Source organism: Tasmannia lanceolata, unplaced genomic scaffold (assembly GCF_043159265.1).
Source record: "Tasmannia lanceolata isolate RefF3 unplaced genomic scaffold, GAP_Taslan_0.1 ptg000012l, whole genome shotgun sequence".
NCBI lineage: Eukaryota > Viridiplantae > Streptophyta > Magnoliopsida > Canellales > Winteraceae > Tasmannia > Tasmannia lanceolata.
Window position 1 is genome coordinate 50542232 of NW_027518689.1, and position 23508 is coordinate 50565739.

Genomic DNA, 23508 nt, shown 5'->3' on the forward strand with positions numbered 1-23508 from the left:
GTTACTTTTATTTGTATTACTGCAGGTTAATGGCGAAAAACAAGTTCTATGTGGTTTTTAAGGGAAGGTAGGTAGGCGTTTATGACAGTTGACAACACTGTCATGTTCAAGTTAATGGGTTTAGTGGAGCGTGCTTTCGTTCCTATAGGAGTAGGGAGGAGGCAAAAGCTGACCTTAATGCGTTTTTCCATGGCATTAGTGGCCCTCCGAAAGATATAAAAGAAGACACGGACATTCCTGCGGATTCCCAAGCCTCGACAAGTTCTGCTGTGACCAGTTCCTCTTCCACTTAGGTGTAACCGTGTTGTTTGTTACAGAATGATCGTTTTTCCTTTGCAGTTGAATTTCTGTGCTTTTCTTCGTTCCATTTATTACTATATAATGTATGTGTAGATGGTGTTATGGTATGTCAGTGGCTAAAATGTGTTGCATGTAATTTGAAGCACATATGGCATTCAACTATATCAGGCACAGTGGTTCTCGAAAGTTGGAGATATGGGGTATAGGTTCACATCTATTGAAGGAGGCCAAATGCGGTCCGAAGGAATATAACATGCATTCCATGCCGTGTAGGCTTTATTTCATAGCATGATCCAAACAGCCCCGGCCATAGCATGATCCAAACACCCTGATGGGCCACAAAGTAGATAGCTTGCGCCGTAAAAAATTCTATGCGATGATCCTTCCTGTCCGATCTATAGGATGTTTTTCTTTATGATGTTTTCTCTATAGATCTAATGCCTACAATCAAGCCATTTAGGCCCAAATTTGTTGCAGCACAAGCTATCTACATTGTGGCCAACCAACGGATGGTTTGGATAATACCATTGTGTACCCTGTACAGTCCATTCTAAAAAATAGGAGGTGAATATTATAGTGGGTGGTCATGAACTTATTCAAATTTACAGACCATTTAAAATAAAATGAACTTATTCAAATTTACAGGGATTAATCCAACCGTTCACAGTGGGCCTGCCATAATTTGATAATGGCTTCCCATCGTATGGCCATCGTCGAATATTAACACAGTAATTATCCAATTTGATTTCGCATCGTGCATTTACAACCGACCATTTTTACAAGCTAATGGGTAAGTGGTTTGTAGTGTGTTTACAACTGTCCATTTTTTTATTTTACATCCGTCCATTTTTTTTAATTTGTAGGGCGGCAATTGTGACAAATTCTCCTGCAACTTTTCCAACAACCAAATGGCTATTTTCAACTTTCCGCAAAAGTCAGCATATTCCTGCAGCCAAATGACAAAAAGATGTCATTTCTCCCCAAGCTCCCAGGCATTGACTGGACAACCAAACAACACAGTTAATAATGCAACGTTTCTTCTCTTTGACTCCCATTCCAGCTAAAGCCTCCTTGACTTCTTACCTTCCCCTTCGCGCCCCAACGTAAGTCCCACATCCAAACAGGGGAACTTTTGGGATAACTTTCGTTGAAGATTTAGGGTTTCATTACCTTGTTATTGAATTTGGATGAGCAAGGAAGTTAACCAAGCTTGTGATTCAAGCTTTTTTTCCTAGTTCCTTATTTTAACCTTGTAGCTTGCAAGGGTTTTCATCATTTGCTGCGTAGAGCTTGGCGTCCCTTCGCCCAGCTCAACTTTGGATCAAGGAAGAAGCTCGAATGCCATATCTGATCGAGATTGCATTATTTTCTAGAAGGTAGAAAATCAAGAATGTCCTCCTGAATTTTTTTCTTTGGATTATTCTCTCTGTAAGTTCCCTAATCTTCCCCTGCTGTTACGTATTTCATTTGGCTTAGAATGGAGAAATTTCCGTACAACGGAGACCTATTGACAGAGGCTAACTTACTGTAATGTGAATCACACAAATCGGCAAGTAATGGTGAAACATTATTGAGGCTGTAATTGGACTCTTATAGGAGAGTTATTGGAAGGTATTATTTTTGCTAAGCTTCTGGGTGTCTCTGGTCAACACAACAACTAAGGTTGGGTTATTCCTAAACCAGCTAAGATTAGCACCTCTTAATGCTATCAATCCCACCCTCTTGTAGAATTGTTTTGCCTTGTATCCAACGGATGTGCCTTCCTCAATTTCTCATGGGTGCCTTTCTCAATTTCGCATGCAAAGGTTGAAGATAGAAATGAATATTATCTTGACTAAAAAAATTTGAAGAGTTAATGGGTAGATGGGGATGACCGACCAACTATTTGTTCATTTGTCCCAATGAAGACACATTTGTTCAAATCTCGGTGTTGCCTGTGAATGTTGGCCAAATTCTAAGTTGGATATGCATTGGGGGCTGCATGTTAATTTCAGTCAGCTGATGACTTTGGCAGCCTTTACATTCTATGCTCCTACAGACTTAACCTACTTCATTAAATGATATCTTGAAACCGAACATTATCTACGAGCAACATACTTCTGCCGACTTGCCCTGCGTCAAATGTAGATTGGGTCAAGCCTTGATGTCTCGTGATCGTTTATCAAGGGCCAGGAGTTGGCTAGCATGGTTTAGAGATGAAGAACCTATAATTTGGCTTGGACATGTAAGTTGTGATGTGGTTTGGTGATGACGGATGTGTTTAATTATGTATTTACATGTGAAAATGTGTGAGCGAGGCATATGTATAAGTGTGTGGATCACTAATGTGTGGGCCACTTAAAGGGGCTGAAATGTCTATAAATAGGGGGCTTGGGTAGAGTTTTAGATAATTTTTGAAAATGTAATTTTTGGAGAGTTCGGAGCTTGTAGGGGGCTTGGAGGTGTTCCAAGAGAAGAGCTAGAGGTTTCATGCGTTAGAGATTTGCACTATCATGGAGTGAGTGATGTGCATTTTCTCTTCGGATCGTAGGTTCATCTTTTTGAGTGCAAGATCCGGCACCTTCACGTGGGAAAATCTTGTCGAGTGCAAGATCACATGAAGTATGTAATATCTTTTTCCTATCTTGGGAATTCTATCCAATTTTCTCTCCATGATCCTTCTTTATAGTTCTTAGATCATATGAATTTCTCTTTGAGAGAATAAATTTCCCAATCCGTATTTTAGACATTCCAATCCCTAAATTTCTTGCAAATCAGCCCACTTTCATGAAAATTTCCACACATTTGCATTAGAATTTGGATCTAGATAGGATCTGAAATTTCTTCGTCGTTTTCGCCGCTTGCCCTGCTTCAAAATGGTATCAAAGCCAATTTTGCAAGAGATTCTGATCTTCTTGCCGGTCCTGCATTTCCAGCAACATGTTGTTTTTCTTTGTTTTTGCTTGCAGCAGGTTCTCACAATAGCAAATTCACTGTTTTAAAAGTTCTGGTTACAGAACATCCAGTTTCTGTTTTGGGAACGCATATCTAGTTTCATTCAACCAATCGGAAAGCAAATTACAAGATATATACCGATCTACACTTGCCAGACCGATATAGATTGGAAGCAAAATTCGAGTCAAAATTTGAGCCTTCTCACCCACGAGTAATTGGAGCAGTTGCGACTTCGAATTCATGTCCTCGTGACAATTCCGCAGCCATGAGAATGATAGTGGGTCAAGCCATCTGTTCTATCACAGAAATACTATATGCAGCTTGATATTGTCTCGATTAGGACTTCATTAAAGTTGCTGGAGCTTGTCTTATTTGCATGAGGTGTTGATTTCCAAATTGCTTTGCCTCTAATTTGCATGGGTCAAATTATGTGTTATTTGGATTTATGGACTTAAAGTTTGAAAGCTGCCTACCAAGTGCTTGTTAAAAGTCTTGTGAAAGCTATTTGGAGTTTTGCATGGTTTGGATGAAGCATAAGAAGAGCCATATCAAGACATCCTATCTGCTTGGGTGAAGGACAGCAACCTATCTGCTTCATATTCCAGCTAATTCTCGGCTTTGAGTTTCTCCTATAAGAAGAGCCATATCAAGACATTTACAATTGAAGTCTGTTTCAATTCCAGAGACTCAAAATTCATTGATGATGCGGTTTTAAGTTGATTTAAAGAAAAGACTTTTGGTGATGTTGTTTAGACCAGAAAGATCAGAAACGTCATGTGCAAGAGGTTGTTTGAGCTACCAATGTATAGAGGTACTTGAAAGGAGCTTAGTGGTGTGTGGAAGTGTGGTTGTTCGGCTCTAAAACTAGCTGTCCAGAGGTTAATTCCATCATTCGTTGGTCTGCTTGTCAGTTGAAAATTCCATTCGGGCTCTTATAATTGATGGTCATTGGCTGATGTATGCTACTTCATTGGTTGACAGAATCTCAGTTGTAGGAAACTCTGTCATATAGTTTCTCTTGTCCACCCAACCATTGAGTCCTTGCAAAGTGACCAAGAACTTCCATTGGTTTGCTCAGACTTGCCACAATTATCATGCTCAAATCAGTTTCAAGCAATAGTTGCACTCCATTACATCTTATTGTTTCAAAGGTCTGCTTAAAAGATCACCACATTGCTGCCATCTGCATACCATTTAGCTTATTGAATTTGCAGGGGCTATCATTGAATGAACCGACCAGCACTCCAACGCATCCTCTGTAGTAAAAAGGAACCCCGAGCACTCTTATAGGGACAACCAAGATCTGTTCCAATTCCTGTCATTAAATGTTCTCCTTGCTTGCCAAGCCCTGCCACTTTGCCCTAATGAATAAAACCACTTATGGAATAATAGCTTGTTGTAGTCTCTGCTCTCTTTTTGAAACAAGTGCTCTGCTTGTTGCAGATAATACTTTGTCCCAACCATATGTTGACAACGGTCTTAAGATGAAGAGGCAGAGAAATCCATGTTCTGCAGCAAATGTTGGGCAACAGGGTGACTTCAGTGAGTTCACCTGACATACCTCCTTCCACAAATTCTTGGAAGTGCTAGAGATTTTTACTGAGACTTCAATATTTGAGGAGTCTGATGTAAGACCAAGTACAGGTGCTGAATTTTGGGGCATCAATCAGTGGTTATGGAGACAGAATGTTATGCTCAGTTCTCATGATATTGGTTCAAAAGGTGTGATCAAAATGCTGCCACTCCAATATAAAAAATGAGAGTATGAGAAAATCATATGGCTGCAAACTGCTGGGCTCTGTCAAGTGTGTGTGATTTAATGTGGCATTTGGAGAGCCGTGTGATGGGTGACTATCCAGCATGGTTCGGAGAGCACTTGTAGTCTGCGCTGGTGAATGGAAGCCATCTCTATCAAGCAAGAAAGAAGTGGCTCTTCCCAGCTCCCTTGCTCCCTTATGTTAAGGAAGTTCCGAGCTTGAGGGCAAGCTCTTTTTAAGAGGGGGAGTATGATGTAGATTGGGTCAAGCCTTGATGTCTCGTGATCGTTGATCAAGGGCCAGGATTTGGCTAGCATGGTTTAGACTTTAGAGATGAAGAACCTATAATTTGGCTTGGACATGTAAGTTGTGATGTGGTTTGGTGATGGCAGATGTGTTTAATTTTGTATTTACAAGTGAAAATGTGTGAGCGAGGCATATGTATAAGTGTGTGGATCACTAATGTGTGGGTCACTTAAAGGGGCTGAAATGTTTATAAATAGGGGGCTTGGGTAGAGTTTTAGATAGTTTTTGAAAATGTAATTTTTGGAGAGTTTGGAGCTTGTAGGGGGCTTGGAGGTGTTCCAAGAGAAGAGATGGAGGTTTCATCCATTAGAGATTTGCACCATCATGGAGTGATGTGCATTTTCTCTTCAGATCGTCGGTTCATCTTTTTGAGTGCAAGATCCGGCACCTTCACGTGGGAAAATCTTGTCGAGTGCAAGATCACATAAAGTATGTAATTTCGTTTTCCTATCTTGGGAATTCTATTTAATTTTCTCTGCATTATCCTTCTTTACAGTTCTTAGATCATATGAATTTCTGGTTGAGAGAATAAATTTCCCGATTCGTATTTTAGACATTCCAATCCCTAAATTTCTTGCAAATCAGTCATCTTTTCATGAAAATTTCCACACATTTGCATTAGAATTTGGATCTAGATAGGGTCTGAAATTTCTTCGTCGTTTTCGCCGCTTGCCCTGCGTCAAAATTAGGAGCTGGCTTGTAGAAGTTTCTTAATTTTTGAAATCCTTGGGCAAAATTGACAGATCCATAGTCGAAAACTTGCAGATCTGCAAGAACCGTGAGTTTTTCTCATCGAATCTCAACCTCCATATAGTCTGTAAGTGAAACCCTTATCATTTCTGTTCCCTTGCTAAATTTAGAAGGAATGGGTGGAAAAATACTCAGATTAAGCCAAAGGATATTAGATGTATATATGTCCGGTTTTGATCTGGAACAATTGAACTAAATCCATCTGATTTAGCATGCAATTCGTTTAGACTCGTCACATTCTAGCATTTTCTTTAAAACTACAGTGTTTGAAAGCAGATCTGCAGAGTGTCTAAAGAAAATGTTGATCAAAATGAAGTCGTTTTTTTTTGTTGAATTCAAAGCCGTCATTGTGCTTGTATGCTTCTGGAATGATCTTCACGGCTTGGTGATTTTAGCTAAATCGGTTATGCTAGTGGATGTTGTCATATTCGAAGGATTCTTGTTTGTGCACATTCCTGAATTTAAAACGGTGATTTTGGTGTGGAATTTTCTCATTAAGCTATAGAATCTACACGAATTTTGCAAGTTGATGCTGCTCTCGGTTTTGGAGAATTACTTGTGATGCTAATGAGATGAAGTTTATCTCAGATTTGGAACTCTTCTGAGTTTTTGAAGGAATTGCAATTAATTTTAGCAGCTATTGTTCATGCCTGTTATAATATTGCCATTGCATGTTTGACTTGAGATTTCTGCCTAGGAATTCTATTGCTGGTTCCAATTTAGAATCGACCGCAAGGATTAGCAAGTGGATCCTTATCACCGCTAGTAGAAAGGTGCCTACCAAGTGCTTCTTAAAAGTCTTGTGAAGGTTATTTGGAATTTTGCATGGTTGGGATGAGCATAAACTGAATGGGAGTTGAGACTTCATTTACATTCTTTTGGAATATGCTATTGACCATGGTTACTAGACTTAAATTCAAAAGAGAAGGGAGCAGATGTGTGTCACGGTTCTATTCCTTGAAGCTATTGTGAACGCATATATATATATATATATATATCTTCGGAAGGTCTTTGCAAGTTTGAACACAATTGTTCAGGAACTTCAAGAAATATCAAAAGGAGCAGAAATTTTCTGGATAAGAATTTTCATGGTCTGTATTAAATCGGAAGGCACACATCATTTCAGTTCAGATTCACTCCTCCTAATTCTCTATTTGTTTACTTCCAATAAGCTTCTTTGCCAAAGGAGAGAACTGGATTAGAAGGAAATACATTCTTAGCATGACATGATTGCATTGTCTAGATGGCATGCTTACAATGTCTAATTATTTGCACATCTTCTGTTTGTTAGTTGGTTCCAAAGAGGAGGCTTACATGTGGCTGCTTTTCGTTTTAGAAGGTTAGTGTGAAGGAAATAAATTTGGGGCTTGAGCAAAATTCTGCTTCTATAACCGAGCTCTTGGTTGGCCCATGGTTACTGACCTTTGTATGTGAGCTGCTTTGGAATTTTGTGGAAGTGCCTTCTATACAATTGAAAAGAACCCTAGTGAGTTAAGAGTTGGAAATAGCTGTCCTTTGAAGTTTAATTGGAATTCGAATATGCCTGTTAAACTTTGATTTTCTTCAAAAGAAATCAGAAGCCTCTGCACAGTGAAACAAAATATTGGCTGAATGCTTGTTGGTTCCTATTGCTGCCCGTGACAACGTCTATTTCGGAATATAAAAGGACTGTTTGTGCCATTATTCATGGAATATAACAGGACTATTTGAGCCAGGGACTGATTAGTTGGGTCTCCATCAGTGAATTGAGCACTCATTCTATCAGTTTTAAACATAGTACCTCCAAGCAATTGTTGTATTCAATTGTTATTTGGAGACAATGGAATAGACCACCCGATTACAGTAATGTTTGAGTCCAAGAAAGGCTGTCCCTCTTGACTCTCTTCCCTCTGCTAATTGTATCAAATATAATGCCTGCATAGTACAGAGTCAGCATTCAGATGCAAAGTTATTTTCAGCACCCTAATGACCAATTATCTGATTTGAAGCCATATGGTATAGCAACAAGCAGTTTTGGACACATATAATTGGACATTCTGACTACTGAAGAACCAGAACTCTAGCATCCACAATAAGTCATTGTGGTTCCTGATTTACTGATAGCTATCGATGAATGTTCAATTCTCTGGTTTAGTGACTTTCAGATGAGTTCTACCTTAGCAATAGTTCAGAGTTATCTGAATTTCTTCTGCTAATTGGAGTTACAACTGAACTACAACAAACTGGATCTTCCATTAGCCTTCAGCCTCTTCATTTTGATTAAGACCTTGATTGGTTAGTGTTAACAGTGTTGTGCCTGAACATTACAGCATTGATAATCATTCTAAGTGGTTACCGAACCAGTCTGTTAACTCAAACATCACAAGCTTGTATTCCATTGCCTTGAACAAAGCTCGCTGAACTCCGAGAAGATTGATACGTGGGTTGTCATTGACAAACTAAGCTTTTCAGGACAAGAAGGTCTGGATGAACCTTGTGAATTTTGAACTTCCGCACCAAGAAGGCAGTCTGCCAATTGAAATTTCAGCAACTCCAATTCCAGACAAGACTCCAATTCCAGTCAGTATTGGTGTGGTTTTGAGTTGAGTTGGTTTCGCTTATGTAGAGTTATTCCATGCAGCCACTATTGAGACATTGAGAGAAACCTTGTCGTCGTTTACATCTATGGCACCACCATTTGTTCCTCACATCTATGGCTATGGTGGTGTTTAGACCAAGTGCATGATTTGGACTGATGCACTTGATGCGTATCACGGATACTATGACTTCAACCATCATGAGACATTACGATGTGCCAGAGAGACTGTCAAACTAAGTGCAAAGTCTATGGGGGTGCTCATAGAAAGAGAGCGTCGTGACTTGGGAAAACCTCCATTTGACCGATGGGAGCATGTCTGTGATTGCTTGTTGAGGATTTATGCTCCGACAAACTATGATTTGTGGACACGGGTGTCGCGTGTCGACACGGACACGGACACGGAGTGTCGGACACGGCAACCCTTTAAAATGTAGAAACGGGGACACGGCTACATACACATATTAAAAATCATTGCCAACACTAAAATTATGAATTTAAGAGGAAGGATACTAAAAGAGGGTTTTCCTTCTAAGAAAACAAACCATAGAAAAGGGTTTTTTGCACTCATATTCCACTATTTTAAATCTAGGGAAATGGTTTCAGCACACCCATATTTTGATATTTCCACAAACCCAGCTGTCTCTTTTTCTTTAATTGTCTTGTGAGAGCTTTTGGGAAATGTAAATAACCTTTTCACAACTCTTTAAATACTAAAAGACAAGATGGTCTATGAAAATATCAAAATATGATTGTGCTGTATGATTTCACTAGTCTTTAAATACTAGAAGACAAGATAGTCTGTGCAAATATCAAAATATGGTTGTGCTGATATCATTGAACATAGTGTCCAATTGAATCTAATGACGGTAATCCCTCCACGAAAGTGTAAATACCTCTGTGGTGGCTGTCTGTCTCATGTCTCAGTAACCTGTCACCTCATATGTCACCTCATAAGTCTACATTTAACAAAAATAAAATAGAAAAAGAAAAAAGAAACCCTCTTATCTGTATTTCACAGTAAATAAAATTTAAAAAGTTATAATGCTTTTCACAGTAAATAAATAAAGTAGCATTCACAGTAAATAAATAAATTGTATTGACAGCTGGTCTCATCACATCATATCTCTGCTATTCACAGTAAAAAGATAAAAAGAATTTTACAGTGAATAAAATGTACAATGACACAGACAAGCCTTGCACACAGTATATTAAAAAGTTAAAAGACAGTGTAAATTAAAAAGTTGCAGAGAAAAGCCTCGGAAAATTCAGTGGACGTGTCTGAATGCGTGTCAATACGTGTCCACAGCTGCGTCAGTGTCGACACGGGTCTAGACTAAAAAACCGACGTGTCCACGAATCATAGCGACAAAGTATAAAGACGACGTGATGAGGAGAGAGCCCAAAAGGACAGATGGGAAAATTTCTTGGCGCAACATCGCTGAGAACAGGAAGCTCGCCATAAAGGAAAAGATGTTCTTGATTCCCTCACCATGCAGTTGCAGAGACTCGAGTGACATGTACATACAACTCCTCCGCCCATAGAGGCCGATGATGAGGCTAGCGAACAAGAAGGGGAGGGAGAGGTTATGACGGATACCGAGAATTTACATGATCAGTCGAGAGAGGTTGTTGGAACCATCATTTTAGAGACAGAGAGTGATGGTGGCGAGCTTGACACTAGTGTTGTTGTTGATACTAGTGGTGAGCTTATTGTCCATGATAGTGAGGTCGGCAATGATGATGATATTGAGGTTACGAGACAGCATGTTGAGATAGAATCCATTGCAACATTAGTGAGCATAGTTTCAAATGAGGAGTAGACACTTGCAGATGTCACACGTGGTATTATCACTACCCCAGTTGCAGAGGAAGTCTTGGCAGATGTTGTTCACATTGAGATGGTGTTGCCTATAGCTGATACACCCGACATAGATGTGATATTGGGTGAGATCACAGCTGGTTGGCATGGTAGACCTCTACACCACTCCCACTTTCAGCATATGCTTATTTTGATATGGACTACTACCTCTCCATGCCGCCACATTTGCAGGGCTAACCCATTTTTGACGAGACGCATGGGACATGCTGACTTCTATGGATTACTACCCTCTTTGAGAGAGTGGGTCATCTACATTTTTTACGCCGACGGAGTCCGTCCACTACGAGGCTGATGGGAACTCGAGGACGAGTTCTTTCAAGAAGGGGGGTTTGATGCAAGAGCATCCCCTGGCATTTTACGTCATCCTCTATGTCTGGTTTTATTTTGATTTCGCTAGTATTAGTCATGTGTTGTCATGGTTGTCTTTTCTTATTTTCACGTGTCTTTAGTGGTCATTTACTTACTAGGGGTAGTTAAGTCATTTCACATTGTAATGGGCTAGTATATAAAGCCCATGATCTCTCATTTTAGGAACCCTTGATGATTTGAAAATTGTATAGAAATTTTCTCTTTACTTGCTTTCTTGAGAAATGGGAATTGAAAACTATTGATTGTAGTTTCTTTTCAATTTCTCCTATCTTTTCATCCCTTGTTGCATGCAAGGTTCTTTGCCAACGATTCCGTGCATGATTCGATCTCGAGTGTCCCTACGTCCGAAGTACGATCAAGACCCCTATCTTCTCCAATTTTTTTTTTTTAAATTATTACGATCGCTTCCGCCGATCACGCTCTGTGTCACTTGGGATGGATCATATATATTTCTTCATTATGTGCACCATTTAGGAATGCCGTTTTAACATCCATTTTGTAAAGTTCCAAATCAAGATATGCCACTAAAGGTATAATTATGTGTGCGGAATCGATTATTGGAGAGTGTCTTTTCATAGTCAATTCCTTCTTTTGGTGTAAACCCTTTAGCTAGTAATCTAGCTTTGTATTTATCTATTGAACCATCTGGTTTGAGTTTTCATTTAAATGCCTACACACATCTCATAGCCTTTCCATCTTTAGGTTTGTCTACTAACTCCCAAACTTGATTTTTCTCAATTGAATTTAGCTTTTTGTCGATAGCTTATTTGCATTTAACTGAATCTGATGATTCTAAAGCCTCTCTATAAGATGAAGGCTCATCACTTTTACTTTTATTTAAGACAGTACAAAGTCTCTTAACATTGACGAGGGTTTTCTAATTCTTTCTGGTTTAAGTATTTCATGTTGACGCACACTTAAGGAAGTTTTGGTTTCTTTAGTAACTGAATCCTTTTCTTTGGTAGCCTATAAAGATTGTTGAGAAAGTTGCCTTATTTTCCCCCACCGCTAGGTTTGCTTGGGTGGGAGGCAAGAAGGCAAAATGGGAAAGTATCTTATTTCCCTTGTTTTATTACTTTTTGGTTGATATGCCAAAGTAGCAAGTGTTGCTTTTAGGTTTCTTAGAAAACCTAAGCATAAAAGTGAAGACGTGAGTGTCTCTTGGGTGGCTAGAGAAAGAGAGAGAAAAGAGAGGAGAGAGAAAAGAGAGAGAAAGAGAGAAAGAAGAGAAAGTGAGCTCTTCTTCTTGGGTTCCTCTTTTGGGTTTTCTTCTTGTGGTTGTTTCTTCGGGTTTTCTTCTGGGTTACTCTCTTGTACGGTCTTGGATTGAGGAGCAACGAAAGGGTTGTGAGCTTGTGGGTTTGTGATTAATCCATTGTAATCCTTGTATTTTATTTTTCTCATAGTGGAAGATCGTGTTTCTTGCCCGTGGCTGTAGGCTTGGCCAAACCACGTAAAATCTTGGTGTTCATCTTGTGGCTTGATTTATCACTTTTAGTTTTCCGTTTAATTTGTTCACGATCGGATTGTTTTGCCCGACGGATTTTCTCAAGTGGTATCAGAGCTGTGGTTGGAGCGATCATCGAGGCCGGGCGAAGTGATTGCGGGTGTTGTGGTTGGATAGTCGCTAGAGCGACCTTTGAGGGTAGAAAGATTGTCTAAGAAATTCTAGTTCAAGGTGAAGCACTACATTGAGAAGTTCAGACGAATTTAAGATGGTGGTTAATTCAAGTTCTACCCAGTTCAACATCAACAGCTTTAACTGAAAGGACAGTTTCACCCTATGGCAGATGATGGCGAAGGACATCCTAGTTCTACAGGGATTGGCTAAGGCGATGAACGGTAAGGATCGGAAGCCAGAGAAGATGACGGATGCCGAGTGGGAAGACATTGAGTCGAAGGCAGTCAGCACAATTCGACTATGTTTGGCAGATAGCGTTATGTTTAACGTTATGGAAGAAGATGCGCTAAAATTATGGGAGTAGTTGGAAAAGCTTTATATGTCAAAAAGCTTGGCTAACCGGTTGTATCTGAAGTGGCAATTGTACGGATTGAAGATGCAGGAAGGCGGGGATCTTCTGGAACACATTACAGTGTTGAACGAGCTTGTGGATCAACTCCACAAGGTTGATGAAAATTTGAAGGAAGAAGACAGGGCCCTTTTGCTTCTTACTTCACTTCTTGATTCGTATGACAACTTGGTGACGACTTTATTATGTGGTAATGATACGATAAAGTTGGAGAAAATCACAGCGTCACTCTTATCGAATGAGATGCTGAAGAAACCTGTTCTTGGTGGAAGTGAAGAGCATGGGTTGGTTGTTCATGGTGGGAATCAAAGAGGAAGGTCATCTGACAAGGAATTTGGAAAAGACAGGTCAAGATCTAGGGTCGGCGGAAAGGGCGTGCAATGTTACCGTTGCAAGGAATATGGCATCAAGCGGCATTGTTCAAAGCGAGCTAATCAGGTGGACAATGGTGCTACTGATACGGTGGCGGTGGTAACAGATGAGTAGGGTGAAGAGTTTGGAGACATTCTCACAGTCTATACAGGTAATCACACTTCTCATCATGATGAGTGGATTTAGATTCAGGGTGCTTGTGGAGCCTCACCTGGAATCTGGCGTGCACCCACGAGTGTGCTGTTTGTTGTAGGTATTTTCCTAAACACTTTAGTTTCCCAAAGGATTAGAATTTCTAAGGTTGGAATTGGTCTTATGAGTTTCTAACTCAGATGGACTTTGGGGGGACTCTGGTTGTGAAACTGGGTCACTATTGGAGCACTTTGGTGTCTTTTCATTCACTCCAGGAGACTGTTTATTGTATTTCAGAAGCTTTCTAGGGTACTCTGTGTCATTCCAGAGGAACTCTGCGTTGACACTGTGAACTTAGGGGGACTTTGGATGATCCTAGCTTTTAGAACATGTCTTTAGGGTAACCATTGGAATGCAAGACCAAGTGGGCACTTGGGTTTTGGGAAAATGATTAGCCCAAGTGGGTTGTGGGGTTTAGAGTAAGGTTGTTTTTATGGTTTAGACCGAAGGGGTCCTTACATGATTATGGATGAGGTTAGGCCAAGTAGGCCTTTAGGTTTGGAGTAGGGGTACCACTTGGGTTGAGTTTTGGAACTCGAGTTGGAATGAGGGTACAACTTAGGTTAGTTGAGAGTAGATTGAATTGCAATCTTGGGTTTGGCTTAGAAGTAGGGGTGCAAGTTGCGGGTACAACTTGGGTTGGGTTTGGGTTGAGGGTTAGGGTGTAACTAGAATTGTGTTTGGGTTGAGGGTTGGTGTGCAACTAGAGGTAGGTTAGGGGTTGAGGGTTGGGGTGCAACTAGGGCTGGGTTAGGGTGCAACCGGGGTGGTTCGGGTAGGATGTTGGGTTAGGGTAAGGGGAGGGGGTTGGGTAGGGGGTGCATGGGGGTCGGGTAGGAGCGGGGGGGGGGGGGGGGGGGGGGGGGGGGGTGGGGGGTGGGGGGTGGGGGGGTGTTACGGGCTAGGGGCTAGGGTGGTTCGAGTAGCGAGTGGGTTATGTTAACCTTGGGCCATGAGGGCCCTTGGATCGGCTTCGCTTGCCTTAGGCCAAATAGGTCTGAGGATCTGAGAAATGAGTTTGGATTGCTAAGGCGTAGGGTTCCTTGGAAAGGATCTTCTGAGAATGGGTCTCTAAGGAATGGGTTTTCCAAGAAGTGGAATTCCTAGAACAGGATTTAAGGGGAGTGGAGGTGCTTTTGGAATATGGGAAAAGGGGTATAAGATAGTTGGATGTGGATTATATAGGTATTGATGGTGCACAAGAGAGAAGGGGTCTGATGGTTAGATGGCATGGGGGGGCTGATAGGCATGTATTAGATGGCATGGGGGGGCTGATGGGCATGTAGTGGACAGGGCTGATGGGCATGCATTAGATGGCATAGGGGCTAATGGCTATGGAATGACATGTAGTTTGAATGTTGGACTCAGTTTTATGAAATTCGAATCGTTCGATTTGAATTGAATCGTATACATCATGATTTAAATCGCAATACTGAATCGTTTTTAGAATAAATCGTACGAATCATGCTTGAATCGTCCGATTCGATTTTGAATCGTATGATTCAGTTTAAACCCATTATTTTAACAGCAGTGGGCCCCGCAACTTTGGCATTAGTTTAAACTCTTTGCCGTAGAGTTTGGGCTTGCCGTGGACTCCTCCGTTTGGCCCTCCTCCATTCGATCCAAGGTGAGGAGAAGAGAAGAGAAGAAAGAAAACCAAATAAGTTATTTTTTTTATTTTTTTTGTATTTTCGATTATTCTTTTCCTCATCCCTGTTTGTTTTGGATTTTGTGAACCGATTGGGCTCCGATCAGTTCTTAAAATCCAAAAGAAACAGGGCTGAGGAATAAGGTTATGTATGTTTGAGATTTTGAGAACTAATTTCTTAAATCCATTTGGATTTTAAGAACTGATTTTTATTTAGTTGTTAGGGCATGTTTGTTTTAGAATTTGAGAACCGATTGCAAGTCCAAAACAGATTATTTGACGCAAATTATGTTTAGGGCCTGTTTGTTTAAGAATATGAACCGATTGTGAAACTAGGCCTTAATTTGGAGTCCAATAATTGGTTTGGACCCAAAATAGGTTGCAACTTGCAACAACCCCAAACGAGTAGAGCCTTAACATTGGGTCCCATGTTTGTTTTGGATTGTGAGTACTGATTTCGAGTCCAAAACTGATTATTAGACCCAAATTTACATTTAATTTTAGGTCAAATAATCTTTTATGGACTCACAATCTGATGTCAAAATCCAAAATAAACAGAGCCTTAATTTTGAGTTCAAAATCTTCATTTTGTAACTCAATTTTGAGCCTCTGTTTATTTTGGATTTTGAGAATTGATTTCGAGTCCAAAACTGATTATTAGACCTAAATTTATGTTTAATTTTGGGTCAAATAATTTGTTATGGACTCACAATCTGATCTCAAAATCCAAAATAACAGAGCCTTAATTTTGAGTTCAAAATCTTCATTATTGGATTGCCTTAATGTGGGGCTATCGGATTGCTTTAATATGGGGTTATTTTTGCTTTAAGGATGAGTTCAAAATCTTTGGTATTGGATTTTGCTTTAATGTGGGGCTATTTGATTGCTTTAATGCGGGGCTATTTTTCCTTTAACTTTAATGTTTGATCTGTCATATATCATCATTCCTTTTGTAATCCGATTTTCATTTCAGCATTGAATTTACAAGTTTCTATTGCTTTGAGAATTTTGAAGCTTTGTGAGGTTTGAAGTGTATTGGTTTGATAAGTTAGAAGTGTAGTGTAAAGATGGTTAAAGTTAGAGAAGTGGATGTAACATGGGAGCATTGTACGACGGTCGTTCCCAATAACAAGACAAGATTATGATGTAATTACTGTAGGAAAGAGTATTCTAGAGGTGTTTTTAGAATAAAACATCATTTTGGGACGTACAAAACAGAACGTAGCTGCTTGTACACAAAATTCAGATGACGTTGCAGATAAATTTAAGCTACTATTGAGGGAAAATGAAGAGAAGAAGAAAAAAGATGATGCAAAGTATGATGTGGGGCGGCCAGATTTCTATTATCAAGGTAGGAAGAAATAAATGATACATATGTTGCTCGAGGGAAGAGAAAAATGAATGATTTTGTGGTGATGGGGGATAAAAAAACTGGCAAAGCACGCAACTATCAATCAAGTTTGGGAAAAGGGGGATAGGGATAAAGTTTGCCAAAACATGGCAAGGTTCTTTTACTCGATGCATCGTCATTCAACCTTGTTAAATGCTCATTTTTTGACGCCATGGTTGAATCCATAAGCCATTTGGGGCATTGATTAAAAGTCCCAAGTTACAATGAGATGAAGAATACATTCCTCAAAAGAGAAGTGGACAACATAGAGTCTATGATGGAAGAATATAAGGAGTGGAAGAAGGCGGGTTGCACGCTTATGTCAGATGGTTGGACGGATGTGGTGAATAGATCCATTACTAATTTCATGGTGAATAGTCCAAAGGGGACAATTAGATAACTTGTTTGCTCTACTTGACTCGGTTGTGGAAGAAGTGGGAGAGAAAAACGTAATGCGAGTTATCACGGAGAGTGTGGTTGCATATGTGAAAGCAGGGCAGTTGTTGATGGAGAAGAGAAAAAAATTATTTTGGTCTCCTTGTGCCGCTCATTGCATGGATTTGATGCTTGAAGACATTGGAAAATTACCAACCCATGCTGAGACCATTGCAAAGACCAGGATGATCATAGTGTACATTTACAATCATAGTTGGGTTTTGCATCTTATGCAAAAGCATACGAAAGAGGAATTGACAAGGCCAGCTATGGCACGTTTTGCAACGTGCTTCCTGACATTGAAGAGTCTAAGAGAGAGAGAAAGGCGGGCTTGATGCAGATGTTTGCCTCGGATGATTGACAAAAACCCCATATTCCAAAAAAGGCGATGGGATCAAGATACTCGAAATTGTGTTGGGTGATTCCACATTTTGGCCTAGTGTGTATTATTGTTTGAAATGCACATCCTCTTTGGTGAAAGTCCTATGCTTAGTGGATTCAGATGAGAGGCTTGCCATGTGGTACATTTATAAGGCTATGGACTGAGCCAAAAAGGCCATTGCAAAGAATTTGGGCCACATAAAGTAGAAATATGAGCAAATTTGGCATATCATTGATGAACGTTGGGACAGACAACTTCATAGGCCCTTGCACGCAGCAAGTTACTTTTTAAATCCGTGGTTTCAGTATGCGGAATCAAATGACGTGGACATTGAAATTAAGGTGGGACTATTGGATTGCTTAGAAAGAATGATTCCAATTCAAAAGAGAGGGTGTTAATTAGTAACCAACTTGATATGTACAAGAAAGCAGAGGGTCTCTTTGGACGGCAAATGGCAAAGTTAATGTGGAAAGAAAAGCTACCAGATAAATTCTTTAAGTAAAAATTTTAATTGAATTTTTATGTTATGTATTTAGAAATTATCATAATTATTTTTTGGAAAAATAGGTTTATGGTGGGACACCTTTGGAGATGAATGTCCCGAGTTGCAAAAATTTGCAATTCGAATTGAAAGCCTGACGTGTGGTGCTAGCGGTTGCGAGCGCAACTGGAGCACATTTGAGTAGGTTAATGTTACTAAGTCTAATTTTTTTTATTTGTATCCCTTTAATTTTTATTTTTAACTTTTTTATTTTAGATACATTAAAAAAGAAGAAACCGACTCGAACAAAAGAGGTTGAATGCACTTGTATTTGTAAAATACAATCTTCAATTTCGAGTTCGCAATTCAAATAGGAGGGACAAAAAATGATTTGATCATATTTCGTTATCTGACATGGACTCGAACGATGAGTGGATAACGGAAAGAGATGACCTGTGCTTCCCGAAGACACGACTTGGCTGGATATGGGTGAATGTTTTGTAGAGGATGTTGCAGGGGTTGAGACGGGAGCTGGCTCCAGTCATGCGCCTCAACAAAAGAGAAGATGTAAGCTATTTGTAATTTCTTTTCTTAGTAGTGAAGACATGATTTATTGATATTCATTCATGTAAATGTAACAGGCGTTAGAAACCTAAACAAAATGAAGGACAAGCACCAATTACAAGATAAAGAAGAAGAATTTGGCTCTGCTCCCAACACAGATGATGGAGATGAAGGTGTTAATGTTGAGGGAGGAACTACGGATGGCGATGGCGAAGTTGATGATGAGGACTTTAAAGTTGTGAGACTTTAAAGTTGTGGTTCATGTGTGAGACTTTAAAGTTGTTTTTGTCTTTTTGAGATCATTATAGAGAGAATGGATGGATTTTGCCATTTTGGTAATGAATGGTTGATTAATTTTAATTATGACAATCGGTTAAGTGGTTATCAAGCATTTCATGTTATTTATTTTAATTTTGAATGGAAAATTGATAATTACTCCTTTTATTCTTATTTTTAATTTTGCCTATTTTTTTCTGATTTATATATATATATATATATATATATATATATATATGTGTGTGTGTGTGTGTGTGTGAGAAAACGGTTCCTACACATATGTGTAAAGAGTTCTCTACACACTAGCTTAAAATACAGTGGGGGCCCACATTGTTTGGGTGATCCAAGCCATCCATTTTAAAGGCCCTCACATAGATAGGGTGTCTACAAAAAATCAGATCCATAGGATCATCCCAACTCTACAATTTGTGGAGGTAAAATGGATGTCTTTAAACCTTCACAAATTAGTCCATTTTTTGCCTCCACAATTCGAATGGTTAGGATGATCCTATGGATCTGATTTTTTGTGGACACCCTATCTATGTAAGGGCCTTAAAAATGAATGGTTTGGATCACCCAAATAACGTGGCCCCCACTGTATTTTAAGCTAGTCTGTAGATAACTTATCTACACATATGTGTAGGAACCGTTCTCTCTCTCTCTCTCTCTCTCTCTCTCTCTCTATATATATATATATATATATATATGAGAAAACGGTCCCTACACATGTGTAGAGAGTTCTCTACACACTAGCTTAAAATAGAGTGGGGGCCCACATTGTTTGGGTGATCCAAGCCATCCATTTTAAAGGCCCTCACATAGATAGGGTGTCTACAAAAAATCAGATCCATAGGATCATCCCAACCCTACGATTTGTGGAGGTAAAATGGATGTCTTTAAACCTTCACAAATTAGTCCATTTTTTGCCTCCACAGTTTGAATGGTTAGGATGATCCTATGGATCTGATTTTTTGTGGACACCCTATCTATGTGAGAGCCTTAAAAATGAATGGTTTGGATCACCCAAATAATGTGGCCCCACTGTATTTTAAGCTAGTGTGTAGATAACTTATCTACACATATGTGTAGGAACCGTTCTCTCTCTCTCTCTCTCTCTCTCTCTCTCTCTCTCTCTCTCTCTCTCTCTCTTTATATATATATATATATATATATATATATATATATATATATATATATATATCTGAAAAAATCTTACGATTTACTATTCGACCCCCTTATGATTTACTATACGATTCCTATTTTCAGAACATTGGTTTGACTCACAACCATCGTCCATGGGGTCTAGGCAAAGGTTCAATTGGGATCAAGCTCGGACAGATGGGCATGGTACGAGGGATGACTTGGGTCACTTGAAAAAGGTTTGGGTTCTGCTCGTGCACAACACACATGTGGGGTTTGGGTTTGGGGTATAGAGGGATGAGTTCAAAATCGGTTTTGGGTTGCGGGTCGTGGGTCGACTAGGCTGAGTGAGCCCTCGGATTGGATTTGGGAAGGGGGTGAGTCCACTAGGACAAGTGGGTCCTCGGATTGACTTGGGGTTGGGGGTGCGGCTTAGGTCGGGGTGCATCTTGAGTTGCAACTTGGGTTGGGTTGGGTTTGGGTAGGGTGAGTTTGGGTAGGGTGAGTTGGGGGTGCAAGTTGGGGGTCATCTAGGGAGTAAAATGAATGGAGAAACCAGATGATTTCGCCGAATTGGCCCTTGTGTATTTGGGAGTTTGGTTGGGCTTACTGACCTTTATGCCTATTGAAAATCAATCTCTAAACCCATAGTTCTATGTTGTTTTTTTATGAAGCCATCGATTATTCCATCCTAGACTACTGTTACGAATGAGTATTTCCTTGCAAAGCAACCAATTGGCTATCATTATTCTCACTACTGTTACGAATGAGGCCAATTGTCCATTTATTTTATCCTAGACCTATTGTTATGAATGAGGCCGTGCTATCCAAAGTTAATGGTACTTGGATCACCTTTAAATGGAATAGAGATACTCACTTTTTCTAAAAACCAAGTATGTGTGTTATTTTTTTATTTGATTTCTTTTGTATTTGGGTATGGACTTATTCACAAAACCCTTGACCTATACGCTTATTCATTTGTGCCCAACCAAAGGCTTCTGGGTTGTCATTTATTTGAGTTAAACAAAAACAGATGAATTAATAACATGTTTTTGAGCTGCAGAAAAAATGATGGAAATAAAGGTAAGCTTCGTTCATGCAAATGCTACTTTCTTGCCAAAACTGAAACTAGTGACTAAACAAGATATGAAAGGGAAAAAAAATTATAAATATGAAACTGATGCTGGAGCATCTAACTGAAGGGCATTTCAGGTATTTGAATTTCTATTAATTCTCTCTTGTATGGCTTACGTATAAAAGCCAAGGGCTATCTTTCATTTTTCATGCATTTCACACCTCCATGCTTCAGCTAGTTGAAAATTGATGCTAGTTATGTTGATATGGTTGTTCATTTTGGAACTGATAGGGACTTCTAGTTGTTTAAGCTGAACTTGAAAATTATGTCTACATAAGACTATGCCGGGAGTCAATATTGGACTGCTTTGAAATTGAAATTCATTCTTCCAGTAATGATTTGTTTCAGAACAAAAGAGTAAACTCAGATTTCTCTTGTACTATTAACTATTGTTGGAGTGTTAATAAAGAGGTACACAAGATTCAGCTACAAGGAAATCATTGTCTTTAGTGTTGCAAACAGATTTATTGTCAGAGGACTCGATTATTTTCTCTCTGGACTATCTTGTTGGAGAAAGAACTGAACTATATTGTTCATGCTGCCTAATCTTTTTTTCATAACTTGAAATTGTGAAGATCTCTGCATATTTTTATTGCATTTTGGTCCACCATCTTTGCTCATTACTTCCTACGGGGCTGTCTCCATCGATCCCCATGGCCCACGCTTCCGGTATTACATCAGAAACATACCTTTTTTTTTCTTTTGAGTTGAAGAGAAACCGAAGATGGCTAGATGATGCGAGGCTCGACCAAAGATGGGAGGAGATGATAATATGATTCGGCTAGGGGTGTAGCTTTTGTGGGTACAAAGAACTATGGGCTATAATCTAGAGAGCTAGTGGTGAGGTCTATAGGTTTCGGTTAAGACGGATTTCCTCAACAAAGGTATATTTTATAGTTTTATTACTTAAGTTTGTCTCTATTGTGACTCAATACCCACACATGGGCAGCTGAGCCCCAAACTTTTAGGTTACTTATGTTTGGCTTGTTCAAAGTTCATAAAGTGTTGATTGAATTGACTTAGGAGGGACTCTATTCTACATATACATTGCAGTGGAGTGGACATAGCTTTAACCCAAAATTGGGTACTAACGTTCGAATGAGTTCGAATGAGTGAGCATTGACCTAACCATATCCATTAAAGTTCTATTTTGCCTTTCTGCAACACCATTTGCTTTGGTGTATTAGGCATTGACATGTACCTTCAGGCTCATGTAAAATTTGTTTTATGCCCATAATCTCCGACCCACTGTAGAATTTGTTTGACGCCCATAAATAATCCCATGACATTATCCAGTGAGTGATGCATTGCTTGAAATGAATTCATAAATGTTGTGGGTCTTTATTTGCAGATAAGCGTCTCTGACACATTCCGGTGATCCGCGATAAGGAGATGATTGCTATGGTTTCTATTGGCGATGTTTAGGCAGTGGTGAGTGAGCACCAGGGTGGGTACTAGTTGCCGATGACGATGAAAAGCTGAATGGGTTTTAAATGTGATGTGTGGACCATGAACTCTGTGTATTTATGTGTGCTGTGCTTGTTATGGTACCTTTTTTCTCATATCAGATCTATCTACCTAATGGACTGTTTTGACTGTGGTGAATAAGATGTAAGTTAAGGACTAATTCATACATATTAGGATTACTTATTAGCTTGGGCAGTCATACTTGTGTGTGTTCATGCAAAATGAAAATTCTCATGTTTGTGCGATAAGCAGGACCTATCAAATTGGTGATTTGATAGGTTCCATTATATGCCCAAACTAGTGGAATTACCCTAGTGATGCAAGGGTTAGAATTTATTTTAGATCCAAAGGACGTGTGAAAATTAAAAGTTGACTAATTTTTCTTATATGCAATTACTACGATGTATGTAGAATCATTTTATAAACTATCATTAAAACATCATAATTTTTATCTTTTGAAAAGTTAAAATGATTAAAAAATAGATTCCTTCCATCTCCTTCTATGTTTGACACAAATTTCTCACAGTTGGGCTAATCAAAAGGTCTCTACATCCGGATGTGAACCAAATTGGTTTGAGAACAATACGAAAGAAAACTAAAAAAAATAAGAGAAGCCCTTTTTGGTAATTCAGGGTATGCCCTGAATTGTCTATACAGATGGTATGTGATGTTACTAGGGATTCCTTGTCCCCATTGTACTTTTCATGGTATCAATAAATATATGTCACTTTTCAAAAATAAAATAAAATAAGAGAAGCCAAGATTAATTGACATAATTATTATCAGCTTATGAGAAGGAAATACATCATAAAAAGCAAAAATAAAAAAGAGAGGTACGTAAACTAAAATACAGACATGAATATGTAACCTAAGGTGTATAATTTGACAGAAATTGGGCTACATTTCCTTAGTATCCAGTTTCTTCTTTATTTTATTTCTTCACTTCATTCTTGAGGGTCTATGATTTGGCCCGTTAACAAAGGTAAATCATTTGTAAGAGGAAGTGTTCCTCGCAAGGCTTCGTTGAGAAAGGGTTAGTGCCCTTTGGAGTTTGAAGGGGAAGTTGTATGTACGGCTTGGTGATTCGCCATTGAAGAATCCCAATCTTAGTCGAGCATCCAAG

At 39.3% G+C, this 23508-nt stretch overlaps 1 long non-coding RNA gene across 1 annotated transcript; it reads left to right on the forward strand.

Annotated features, from left to right (window-relative positions):
- The first annotated feature begins 1233 nt into the window (after positions 1–1233).
- Positions 1234–5851, forward strand: LOC143888423 (uncharacterized). The gene is made up of 2 exons (XR_013254590.1): positions 1234–1676; positions 4678–5851. It is a non-coding gene; the product is annotated as an uncharacterized LOC143888423 (long non-coding RNA).
- The last annotated feature ends 17657 nt before the right edge of the window (positions 5852–23508 follow it).